Source organism: Pristiophorus japonicus, unplaced genomic scaffold (genome assembly GCF_044704955.1).
Source record: "Pristiophorus japonicus isolate sPriJap1 unplaced genomic scaffold, sPriJap1.hap1 HAP1_SCAFFOLD_42, whole genome shotgun sequence".
NCBI classification, from domain to species: domain Eukaryota; kingdom Metazoa; phylum Chordata; class Chondrichthyes; family Pristiophoridae; genus Pristiophorus; species Pristiophorus japonicus.
This window is the reverse complement of record NW_027254090.1, coordinates 388,534-402,380: the sequence shown is the minus strand read 5'-3', so window position 1 is coordinate 402,380 and position 13,847 is coordinate 388,534. Positions and strand designations below refer to the sequence as shown.

The following is a 13,847-nucleotide window of genomic DNA, read 5'->3' as shown; positions in this document are numbered from 1 at the left end:
CCTTTCAGGCAGTGCATTACAGATCACAACAACTCACAGCTTAAAAACAAACAATTCTCCTCCACTTACATCTGTTTCCTTTGTTGTGCACTGGATGTTCCCAAGACTGGATAGATTCGGTTATGGGGAAAGATTGGAGTTGTTTTCGTCGGAACAGATGAGGATAATGGGTGACATAATTGAGGTGTTTAACTTTATGCGGGGCCCAGATAGTATGCATAAGAAAGATCTATACCCCTGAACAGAGAGGTCAATAACCAAGGGGCATTGATTTAAAGTAATTTATAAAAGGATTACACGAGAGTCGAGATACATTTTTTCACCCAGAGTGAATTTGGGTCTTGAGCTCATTGACTGAAAAGTTGGTGGAGACACAATCATAAGCAGTACTTGTATAGGGATTGAATTGCCCTAATCTGCAACGCTACAGATCAAGAGCTGGGACGTGGGAATAGGCTGAATAGCTCTTTCGATTGGCGGAGAGAGGATCGGCCGAATGCCCTCCTTCTCTGAGGGAAACTTCTACAATTCTATGAGTCTAAGAGGCGTGGAATGCTCTTTTGTGTCCTGCTCGTATCTGTATCCAACCATCGATGGGATCTTGCTGTGTGGTAATTGGCTGCCGTATTGCGCAACAGTACATCCAGTGACTACACTTCAAGAACGACTTCATCTTCTGTAAAGCAAGTTTTAGTAAAATATTAATTCAGTGGATGTGTGCGTAGCTAGCAAGGCTTATATACATTGCCCAACCCTAATTGGGTTTGAGAAGATAGTGATGAACAAACTTCGTGAACCACTGCAGTACTTGGATATGGACTTGATGGCTATGGTCCAAGAGCTAGAAATTGGATTTGGCAGGAGAGTACTTTGTTCACCAGCAAGAACGCGATAGGCTAAATGGTTTCCTTCTTTGCTGGAAATATCTACAGTTCTATGATTCAGTGAGGTAATGGTAGTACCAATGTGCTGGTGTTAAAGGAGTTCCAAGATTTTCACCCAGTACAATAATGGAAATGCGATATATTTCCTGTTTCATTATTTGCGGAGTTGATACTCTAGTTGGAAAAATCAATCTTCAGCGATCATGCCCACTTCTGACCTTATGATGCTGGGCAGGTCTTTAATGAAGCAGGTGATGAGGAACTCCTGCAGCGATATCCTGGGCTGAGATGATTGGCGTCGAAAAACCACAATCATCTTCTTTTAGGCTAAGTATGTCTCCAGCAGTGGAGATTAACCCAGCAATGACTTCAACTTTAGAAACCTCCTTGATGAAACATTCGGTCAACTACTGCTTTGATGTCAAGGACAATCACTCTCGCCTCATTTTAGAATTAGTCACTTTTGGCCATATTTGGACCAAGGCTGTAATGATGTCTGGAGGCTGGGGGTCCTGTCGGAACTCAAACTGAGCAACAGCGGGCAATTGTGTCATTCTATGTTCGTGAAAGATGCTACAGGAATGCAAGCACGTGCTGTTACTGTTTGAAAACAGCGCACAGTTGCATGATGTATATTTGTAGGATCACATGTGTCATCGACCTCAAATCTTACTCCTACCTTCCTCTTCCGACAGACCCTACCAGGGCTTCAAAGCATGGCACGTTTTAAAGTGTCAGTGTTAAAAAAATTGTTTCATTCTATATTTCTTAAAGATTAAGAAGGCACAACAGGCAGCCATATATCCTAGTTTGCCGATGATGCAAATATTGGTGATATAGTAATTAGTGCAGAAGTTAGCGTATACTTATAAAGATATATTGATAGATTAAATGAACGGACAATTCAGTGCCAGATAGATTCTAAACAGGTAATTGTGTGGTCATTCATTATAGATCACAAAGTTTAGATACGAGTATTAATTAAATGGAGCACAGCTCGGAGGGATGGAGTTCCAAAGTGGTTGACCGTCCAAGTGCACATACCGCTAAAATGTAGTAGCAAGTTACAAATATATTCGAAACAACTAATGGCATGTTAGGCTTTATAACTAGTGGTTGGACTATAAAGCAATGGAAGTTTTTCTTCAACTGTACAGAGATGTAGTTAGACTATATCTGTGGTACTCTAAGTTATTGAATATAATAGATTCATACAAGTTTACAGCATGAAAGGAGGCAATTTCGGCCCATCCTGTCTGTGCCACGGTTATCCAGCCTAATCCAACTTTCCAGCTCTCGGTCGATAACCCTGCACGTTACGGCCCTTCAGGTGCACATCCAAATACGTTTTAAAGGTGCTACAGATTTCTGCCTCCACCACTCTTTCAGGCAGTGCGTTTTAGAGTACCACAACTATCTGCTTTTGGAAATTTACCATCACATCTCCTGTAAACCTTCTCCAATTACTATAAATGTATGCCCGCTTGTTGTTGAGCACTCTGCTAAGGGAAATAAGCCGTTTCTATCCATTATATCTAGTCCCCTTATGGGCACGGCCCCTTAGAAATGATAGGCTGGATTGGAATGTGTACTATTCATACTCACCAGAATGTTACCAGGATACCACGGGTTAAATTATGAGGAGAGATTACATAAACTAGGCCTGTACTCCCTGGAATATAGAAGGTTACGTGTCGATTTGATTGAGGTTTTTAAGATTTTGAAACGAATTGATAAGATAGATAGAGATAAATATTTTTTCACCATTCGTGGGGGAGTTTTGACAAGGAGACATAATGTTAAAATTCGACATTCGACAGAGTAGTTAGGAAAATCTTGTTCACGCAAAGTGTGATGGATATATCTGCTACAAAAGGCAGGATATACTAGCTTAATTAAAAATGTTAATTTTAGGTTGATAGTTTTTGCGAGACACAGGTTGAAATGATGTGGAGCCAATGTAGGTGGATGGAGTTACGATGGAGCTCAGCCCAGAATTAACAGAATGGCGAATAGGCACAAGGGGCGGAATGGCCTAATACTGTTTCTATGTTCAGTCAATTGGCAGAACACCTATTATAAATAAAGAAACGTTGTCTTGAAGGGTGAATTAAAATATATTATTTGCAGAGATTATGGACCGCTTCCACGCTTTAATAACAAACAAGCATTAAGTTTAATTGTCAACCCAGTTGTTTGAATATTTACCAGTAGCAGAGACACATCAGTTGGATTTTAATTCTAACGCATTAACATCTCGGCCATCCTGGTCATGGGCACGCTGCAGTGCAGTGCTTGGAAATTCGGCAAATCGCTTGCAGACTCAAAAAGTAGTTTTCAGCACAGAGCAAACTACACGTCTGCATACTCTGGGAGGATATATACTTTGTGTTTAACTGTGGCTGGTGAAAAGCTGAAACGCAAAAGCAAAGCACTTAGGCAATAACGCATTGACAGATCAGTTGTGATCTTATTGAATGGCGGAGCATGTTCGTGAAGCCAAATGGCCTAATCCTGCTCCTATTTTTTAAAGGTTGATGGGTTTGTGCAGCTCTTTCAGAATGCTTGTGAGTGACTGTTAAAAGTGCCGTTGTGTTTGGGTTTGACCTCACAGAACAGCGCGCAGTTTTACTTGGAGCTGGTGAACTTGGTGACAGCCTGTATCCCTTCCGACACGGCGTGCTTGGCCAGCTCCCCGGGCAGCAGCAGGCGCACGGTGGTCTGGATCTCACGGGAGCTGATGGTGCGGCGTTTGTTGTAATGGGCCAGGCGGGAAGCCTCACCCGCGATGCGCTCCAAAATGTCCTTCACAACCGAGTTCATGATGTCCATGGCCCTGGAGGAGATGCCGGTGTCGGGGTGAACCTGCTTCATCACTTTGTAGATGTAGATCGAGTAACTCTCCTTCCTCGATTTTCTACGCTTCTTGCGGCACTTCGCTGGCACTTTGGTGACGGCTTGCTTCGTGCCTTCCTTAGTGGAACCTGTTTACCCCGCCGGTGGAAGCAGGCTCAGTGGCCGCAATCTTGGTCAGGGCGGGTCTCACTGCGCATGAGCAGACCTTTGTGCAGGGACAAAGTGTGGGCGGGGCTTCAGGGTATATGTCAGTTTGATTGGACAGACGTTTATGCCCGGGTCAGTGACCCCTGAAAAGGAGCCTTGTTGTTCTGATTATTGTCTGGTGACCCTGGGCCCGGGCTCCTCCTATTGGGCCAGCCCAGGCTTACCCTATCGGACCAGCACAGGCTCACACTATTGGGCCAGCCCAGGTTCACCTTATCTGGCCAGTACAGATTCACCCTAATGGGCCAGCCCAGGTTCACCCTATCGGGCTAGTACAGATTCAACCTATTGGGCCAGGCCCAGGCTTACCCTATCGGACCAGCACAGGCTCACACTATTGGGCCAGCCCAGGTTCACCTTATCTGGCCAGTACAGATTCACCCTATTGGGCCAGCCCAGGATGACCCGATTGAACCAGCCTAGGTTCACGCTATTGGGTCAGGCCACGTGCACCCGATTGGCCAACCGGTCTCACCCTATTGGGCCAGCCCAGGCTCAACCTATTGGGCCAGCCGGTCTCACCCTATTGGGCCAGCCCGGGCTCACCCTATTGGGCCAGCCCGGGCTCAGCATTTTGGGCCAGCACAAAAGACCCAGTAAGCAGCAGAGAAAATCAGCAGCTCATTGATTTTATTCTCACTCTGCGCACAGCTGGTGCAGAACTGAACCCAACCATGTAAGCTGGGATTAATGCACATCATCAGCCTTTTAATGGAGAAGGAGAAATGTTTGTCTCTTCTGTCTGTGGGAACAAATTTCAAACATCAGTGTGACTAGAGAAGCACCGAGATACACACACATCCGAGTGAGAGTGTCCCAGTGCACTGCCTGTGGAAAAAGTTTCAACCAGTTACTCAGCCTGAAAAACGTCGCACCTTTCACATCGGGGAGAAATACACGTGTTCTGTGTGTGGACAAAACGTCAACTAATCATCCAACCTGGAGAGATACAAGGACACCCACACCATGGCGAAACCATCGAAATGTGGAGACTGTGGGAAGGGAAACAGTTCCCCTTCTGATCTAGACATTTATTGTCGCAGTCACACCGGGGAGAGGCTGGTCACCTGCTCTGTGTGCGGGCAGGGTTTCACTCAGTCATCGGATCTGCTGAAACTCCAGCGAGTTAATACTCGGGAAGTGTGGGAAGGGATTCACTCAGTTATCTGAATTGCGAGTTCACAAGTGACAACAGCGTTTGGGTTCGACTGTTATTACTGCTGTTAATCACATCCCGACTGAATCGTATTCATTCTGTCAATTGGGATTTGTTTCTGCTGATGTTAATAACCCCGAAAACTGGAATGGAGTTTAATATTTTGATGTTTCAAATAATACAATGTGTCGATATTTGATCTCTCCGTGATAAGAGGAGACTAATTGATGTCCTGTTACATTTTGCGCCTTTTCTCCTTTCCAACTCTAGATTGTTTCAGTTCTCATGCCTTCAGTTACTCTCAGGGACAAGTCCCAGTTCCCCATACCTTCCAGAATGCCTCTCTTTGCCTTGATGTCCAGGGTAGGAATAGCCAACACGCCTGGGATCACTAAACACAAACCCCAATCTGTTAATCTCTTTCAGCTACAGGACTTTGCGTGTTCCTGGCAGCATCTCTCTCACCTTCGATGTGTGTATAGAGCATCCTGCAAATATGGTTTCAATTTAAATTTGAATCCACTCAGTAAATGTATTTTTTAAAAAGTACAGGTAAACCGATTACATCAAGTAATTGGTAAAGGTTTACAGTCAACAAGATGAATAAGTAAAAACATCATGGCCCAATAACCCAGCTCTATATTCACAGGAGAAAGACTGTTATCTAAATCCTCGAATGTCAGTTGGTGAGATGAGAGACTGAATCTCTTTCAACACTCAGCTGGTAAACGGCCTCTCCCTGATGTGTTTCCACCCGACGCACATCCGCATCCATTCCCACTGTCCCCACATTTACAGTGTTGAGCCAGCTGGGCACACGAGTCTCAGGCTAGACGATTGGTTGGAGGTGCATCCATACACACAACATGTGTCTTGTTTCTCCCCGCTGTGATTGGTGTTTTTCCAAAGGCTGATGATAAGGTGATGCCGATGAATCCGGTAAATCTCTCAAATCCTGACGTGATGCTTGGTTTCAGTTTCTCAGCTGCAGATCCTCCCCTTCTAATACACTGCAAAGGGAGCTCACAAAAGTTGTTACTTTTAAGTGCAGGGTAGAAATTACCACTGTGGCAGGCATCAGAGTCGGGTCAAATCCTGCCCTCAAATCACATCCACACACCTCCCAGTTGAGGTCTTTTCCCAGTTGAGGTCATTGCTTCGGTAACAAGAGCAGGGCCCCTGTCTAATTTTTGCTCATATTTCGTCCAATGGTACTGAGGACAATTATAACCCTCGAACTACTGCCTTGGCTGAGATCAACTAACAGCCCCGATCAAGGATCGAACATGGGACCGTCTCAGTCAGGATTGCAGTGTTCTAAAAATTTTGGGGGGAGGGGCATGTTGGGGGAGGGTTAGAAACACATTTTACTCCAGCTTTAAACAAAACCTTCATCACACTGCACAATTGTCAAGTCTTTCCAAATTCGTCAAACGGATCATCAAAAAGAGTGAGACATTTTAGAAAGGCGCAAGTGACTGAAATAGACAGCTTTACAATCACTGCACAGTACAGAAGGGAGCGACTGTCAATGGGAGCTCGGTTCGTGAAGTCCTCCGACACTCCGAGATAAACTGGACTGTTCCTTTAAGTATAAATAGGCAGAGAAAAGGGAGTCCCTGTCCCTTTAAATATCTGCCCCATTCCCCCAGGCAGTCGGAGGAGGAACAGCGCGCGGTCTCTTTATATCCTCATACAGCAAGCACCGCCGGATGGGCTCTCACAGGGTCCTAAAATCCAAAGAAACCTTATCGCATCAAGTTAACCACAACAACTGAAAAGTGCACACAAAGTCTTTGCTCTATATATGTGTGTGTGTGTGTGTGTGCAAACAAAACACATCATTCCTAATGTTTGCTATTGACTTCCACAGAGATAAGCTGTTATCTTCGCCAGTTATTTTCCAGCATTTTATTTCTTATTATTTACAATGTAATTGCAGAGTGTTTAATTCCTTTACCATTATTTGATGACCTGCGTGCTCTTGTTTAGAAAGTGATGTCACACTGACCATTCCGTTACCAAGGTGACCGTCTGTGCGCAGTATTCAGTGGGAAATGGGATTAAATCTCACCGAGGGTAATGAGCAGCCACCCACCAGTCTCTGCACTTTATTGTCCAGTGATCACCTCATCATCACACAGAAGATCCTAGATTTACCTCCAGTGTGGATGACTTGTATAAGTGATGTTAAAAATTAAATTGTAGGGGTAAAAGAGGAGTTGGGGTGAGGGATGTTTGGGGAGTAGGGGTGAAAGAGGAGTTGGGTGAGGGATGTTTGGGGAGTAGGGGTGATAGAGGAGTTGGGTGAGGGGTTTGGAGAGTAGGGGTGATAGAGGAGTTGGGTGAGGGTTTTGGGGAGTAGGGGTGATAAAGGAGTTGGGTGAGGGATGTTTGGAGAGTAGGGGTTAAAGAGGAGTTGGAGTGAGGGATGTTTGGGGAGTAGGGGTGAAAGAGAAGTTGGGTGAGGAGTTTATAAAGTAGGGGTGATAGTGGAGTTGGGGTGAGGGATGTTTGGGGAGTAGGGGTGATAGAGGAGTTGGGTGAGGGGTTTGGAGAGTAGGGGTGAAAGAGAAGTTGGGTGAGGGGTTTGTAGAGTAGGGGTGAGAGAGGAGTTGGGTGAGGGATGTTTGGAGAGTAGGTGTTAAAGAGGAGTTGGAGTGAGGGATGTTTGGGGAGTAGAGGTGATAGAGTAGTTGGGGAGGGGGAGTTGGAGAGTAGGGGTAAAGAAGGTGTATGAGTGATTGGGATTTACTGCCCATTACTTGCCTCTGTTGCACTATGATGGGGTTAATCTTCCCTTTAAAATGTCTTGTATGGTGTGTTTCACTGAAGTTAGACGTGGGGCTGCAGTTCCTTGCAGGCACTGAACTGTTTCTGGTGAATTCATGTGGGTAGTGTTAATTGGGAATAGATTTGAGTGGGATCATTCTGTGCTGAATGAGATGCTGGGCTGTGGGTTTACCATCAGTCCCAGTGACGAGATGCTGTTGACAACAAATCCAGGGACCACATACATTGTGACTCCAAATCCAGGGACCACATACATTGTGACTCCAAATCCAGGGACCACATACACTGTGACTCCAAATCCAGCGACCACACACACTGTGACTCCAAATCCAGGGACTACATACACTGTGACTCCAAATCCAGGGACTACATACACTGTGACACCAAATCCAGGGACCACATACATTGTGACTCCAAATCCAGGGACCACATACACTGTGACTCCAAATCCAGGGACCACATACATTGTGACTCCAAATCCAGGGACCACATACACTGTGACTCCAAATCCAGGGACCACATACACTGTGACTCCAAATCCAGGGACCACATAAATTGTGACTCCAAATCCAGGGACCACATGCACTGTGACTCCAAATCCAGGGACCACATACATTGTGACACCAAATCCAGGGACGACTTACACTGTGACTCCAATCCCAGGGACTATATACACTCTGACTCCAAATCCAGGGACTACATACATTGTGACTCCAAATCCAGCGACGACTTACACTGTGACTCCAAATGCAGGGACTACACACATTGTGACTCCAAATCCAGCGACGACTTACACTGTGACTCCAAATCCAGGGACCACATACATTGTGAATCCAAATCCACGGACGACTTACACTGTGACTCCACCTCCAGGGACCACATACACTGTGACTCCACATCCAGGGACCACATACATTGTGACTCCAAATCCAGGGACCACATACATTGTGATACCAAATCCAGGGACCACATGGACTTTGACTCCAAATCCAGGGACGACATACACTGTGACTCCAAATCCAGGGACTACATACATTGTGACTCCAAATCCAGGGACTACATACATTGTAACTCCAAATCCAGGGACCACATACATTGTGACACCAAATCCAGGGACGACTTACACTGTGACTCCAAATCCAGGGACTATATACACTCTGACTCCAAATCCAGGGACTACATACATTGTGACTCCAAATCCAGGGACTACATACATTGTGACTCCAAATCCAGGGACCACATACATTGTGACACCAAATCCAGGGACGACTTACACTGTGACTCCAATCCCAGGGACTATATACACTCTGACTCCAAATCCAGGGACTACATACATTGTGACTCCAAATCCAGCGACGACTTACACTGTGACTCCAAATGCAGGGACTACACACATTGTGACTCCAAATCCAGGGACGACTTACACTGATGCATCAAATCCAGGGACTTCTTACACTGAGGGACCAGTTTCAATGAGACATCAAATCCAGGATGAATTATATCGTGACACCAAATTGAGGGATTACTAATACCGTGAGAACAAATCCAGGGACCAATAACACTGAGACATCAAATCCAGGGAGCACTTACACTGAGACTACAACATTACATAGGATATACGGCACAGAAACGGACCATTCGCATTATCCAGTGCATGCCGGTGTTTCTGCTCTGCTCGGTAATTAGAGAGCATCAGTATGGGGAATGGCCATGCACGTGAAACCAGCTCTAGTTAGGGTGAAAGGTGGGTAATGAATGAAGATATGATGGTGGAATCAGACGGTGACCAGTGGGGTCTGGTGACAGATTGTCAGAAGCCCTTTTCAGGCAGATGGATGATTAGATGTAACCAGCACAACAACTATATCCATCTGTTCTTGTCCAACATCCCCAAATCTAATGTCACTAATTAATTTTCCGTGAGAAATGTAGAGATGTGAAAGAACAGAGGAAATGAGGCTTGCACAGGAAAGAAGATTCCTTGAGTGAACACATTGTGAGGCTGTTTAGTGACTTGTCTGTGTGAGGTTAAAAACATGAAATGGAAAAAGGCACGTCCAGTGACACTTATATTGCCAAAAGTGCTTTCTAAGTTAATCACTATATCCTAAGCCGAATATCCTACTGACTATCCCAATCACTAATCCCAGTCCTAAAAAATAACCATAAACCACACCCACTAACCGCTAAACCTACATCTAAACCCATTCCCTAACCAAGGCTAAGAACATAAGAAAATTCAATAAGTTCATGGCTTATATGATCTTGGCTTCAATTCCACTTCCCTGCCCTCTCCCCATAACCCTTGACTCCCCTATCTTACAAAAATTAGTACATCTGCAACTTAAATATCCCTCATATGCGGTCCCTCAAAATGAGATATATTCAATATCCAGCCTCCATTGCACTCTGGGGCAGAGAATTTCAAAGATTCACGACTCTCTGAGAGAAGAAATTCCTCCTCATTTTGGTTTTAAATGGGCGACCTCTTATTCTCAGACTATGCGACCTAGTTCTGGATTCCCCCACAAGAGGTAACAAAGGTCAGTGGGGAAGATAAAGAGCTTATAAAGGAAGTATTTAAACAATTATGTTGATGCAAACATTACTGCAAGGTATGTTAGTAACAAGTAATTATAATCAACTAACCCATCAAAATTAGCAAAGACAATTACAAAGATTAGAACATTTCAATGTTGATCACATGCAGTATGTGTGGAGATCTATTAACCGCATCCAACAATCGTTAAACAATACAGAAAATAACAGATTTACAGTCTTAAGCCTTTAGTTCTTTCAAGGGTTGGTTGAAAGGAACGTCAAATGAGTGTAAAGTGAGACACGCCGATTCAGTCCATGACACCCACAAGCCGTATACTCAAATGAAACAAGTTTGGGATTTGATGTGGCAAAAGATGAATTACGTGAGAAGTGAAATAAACTAGAGTAAGAAAAGGACCAAAATGGAAGTGAAGGGAACATTAATGAGTCTATTTTTATGGAGAAATCCAATATTGGACACAGGGTGTTTGAAACAATCCTGAGACAGAACATTACTGTCCAGCTCAGGGACAGGGTTATACAGAGCAGCAGGAACAATGACTGAGGGCCAGAATGAACATGTTCAGTGCCCAATGGGGGCCCAGGAAATCCTGTCCCAGTCATGACGTTCCATTCCTGTTTACCCAGCAATCCCCGCGACAGAGGACGTGCCGAGCCCAGACTACAGGGGCCCAGTGCGCAGGTGCGAGACCGAGCTGTGTTTGGAGCATGCGCGGTGCGTGTAATGGCGGAAAGGACATGGTGAACATCTGTTCCGCAAAACAGTCCATTTTCCGCGGGGCGGAGGGGAGTAAAGGACCAGCGGGGAGCCGGGGAGGCTTCATAAACAACCGGTGCCCGCCGGAAGCCCGGAGTAACAACCGGAATATCGGCGGCTGCAGCCTCGAGGCTTTCTCCCGGTCACAGGCCCAGGGTAACGGCGGCCATCTGTGTACAGGAAGGCAGGGTCAGTCCTCCGCCATCTTGGTTCAGTGAGCAGCAAAGCGCATGCGCGGCCATCTTGGTAAAGTAACCGCTGAGTTCCTTTGGATTTTTACAGATTGAATTAATACAGAGAGCTGCGCATGCGCGGTTCACCCCACCCCCTGTGTCATTCCCAGTGAGCAGAATAGCACATGCACCCTCCCCTGCCCCAGCCCTGCCTGGGATCACCATTCACTCAGTGAGCGGAACAAGATGGTTTAAAACAGCCGGGATTGGAGACACCACGACCCCGGGATAAGGCTCAGAGATCGGCATTGAGTCCGGGGGGAGTTCAGGGGGAGTCGGGGGCTGTGTGTAAGGGGCAGAGTGGACCAAGAGCCAGTGTCAGTGCGTGGTGTGAGTGGGGGAAGCGAGAGGCCATTCTCGGGCTGTGTGTGGACAGTGTGTGTCCAGGGTAAGGGAGACAGAATGGTCAGAATCCGCTATTTACAATCTGCTGCTTTCTCTCTCCAAACCAGGAGTGAACGTTCCTGGTTTAGTTCCCTCGGGGGCTGTGTGTAAGAGGCAGAGTGGAGCAGGAACTAGTTCCGGGACATGGTGTGAGTGGGGGAAGGGGGAGGCCATTCTCGGGCTGTGTGTGGACAGTGTAAGGTAACAGAGAAAGTAAACCACTCGCTCTTTCAAATCATTGCTGCTTTCTTTCCCCAAATCAGTCGTGAGTGTTCCTGATTCAGTTCCAATCTCACCGTGTCTGTTCTTGGACAGTGAGCAGTGGAAACACAGTCTGACAGTGAGGATGTGGGGAATTTCACAAAGTGCATCTATTGCAGGTACCAGGAGAGGAGAGTGGGAGAAGATATTTTAAAGACGCGTTATATTTCGGTGAACTGAGTTCCCCAAAACCGTGTTGCTGATGATCGAGAGATACATTGTCACTCCCTCAGTTACATCGTATTGTCCCCCGAATCCATATCTTAGAACTAATAATGTTTTCGTATTATTATTCTCACAGCAAAATTCTTCAACCAGCCAGAACAAATTAGATCTTTCCTCCACCCAGAATACAAGGAACAGTGCAGGCAGCTCCTTCTCACACACAGTAAGTAGATTATCACTCACAGAGCGCAGACACACAGAACTGGCCTCAATCCTATTGTCACAGACAGCAGAAGCTGTCCATCCCACAGTGATCCGAAGTGACAGAGTTACATTGTGAATCTTACAGCCACATGGAGCAGTAGAATCACATGCTGTTTCACCATTGAAACAGATCACACTGACAGGTACATTAAACACACACACTCACTTGCCAGAAACTGGCAGGTAGAGAATAAAAGACAATCATCTATCAGAAAAAATGTCAAACAGAAAGTATAAACCACACTCGCATATCAGAAGCTGACGGGTACAGAGCAAAAGCCATATTCATGTTTCAGAATCTGATGAATTCAGTATTTAACCTGCCGAACATACCAGAAGATGACAGGTGCAGAATAAAACCTACATTCCCGTACCACAGACTGACAGATACAGTATACAACACACACCCACATATATGAAAGTGACAGTAACAGAATAAAATCCCCACTTACATACCAGAGAGTGACAGGTAAAGTGTAAATCCCATGTGCACATGTCGGAAAACTGAAAGACAGTAAGTAAAATTGTTACTTACATCGCAGAAACTGATCGGGGCAGAGTAAAACCCACACACACACATCTGAAAAATGACACGTGGAAGGCAAAATCTTCACTAACATATCAGAGAAATACAGGTTTAAAAAGTTAAATTGATTATCACGTTCACATACCAGAGACTGGCAAATACAGATTAAACCCAGACTACCATCGCAGAAACTGAGAGGCACAGATTAAACCTCAACACACACCAAAACCTGACAGTTACAGAAAAATACACACACTTGCATATCAGAGACTGAGAGATACAGTATAAAACCCACACTCACATATCAGAGGCTCACATGTTAAAATCCATATTCCCATAACATAAATTTACATACAGTGACATGCCCATACTCAGGAACCAGGAATTGACAGGTACAGGGTAAATAACTCTCTTTCATTCCAGAAACTGACAGGTACAAAGGAAAGTCCACTCATAATTAAACAGAAACAGGCAGTTATAGAGTAAGGCCCACAATCACATATCAGAGCTTGACGGGTACAGAATAAAACCCAGGCTCCTATAACAGAAATGGAGAGATACAGAGAAAGGCCCACACTCACATACCAGAGGCAGCTCGATACAGAGTAAAACTCAGATTCAATTACCAGGACCGACAGATTCAGCATAAAACTCACCTCCATAACACAAATTGACAGTTGGAAAGTAAAACCAATACTCTATCAGGAATTGGTGGTACACAGTAAAACAATACCAACATACTGGAGAATGCCGGGTATGGAGTAGAGCTCACATTCACATAACAGAGATGGACAGATAC

The 13,847-nt window shown here is 45.2% G+C and overlaps 1 long non-coding RNA gene across 3 annotated transcripts in view; it reads left to right on the top strand.

Moving 5' to 3' along the window:
• The first annotated feature begins 11,162 nt into the window (after positions 1–11,162).
• The window catches only part of LOC139250761 (uncharacterized), a 31,723-nt gene continuing 29,038 nt past the window's right edge, over positions 11,163–13,847 (top strand). Inside the window, exons 1-2 of one of the 3 annotated variants that reach the window (XR_011591364.1) lie at positions 11,163–11,199; positions 12,395–12,481. This is a non-coding gene — a long non-coding RNA (uncharacterized lncRNA). The other 2 variants (XR_011591362.1, XR_011591363.1) reach the window with 2 other exon arrangements.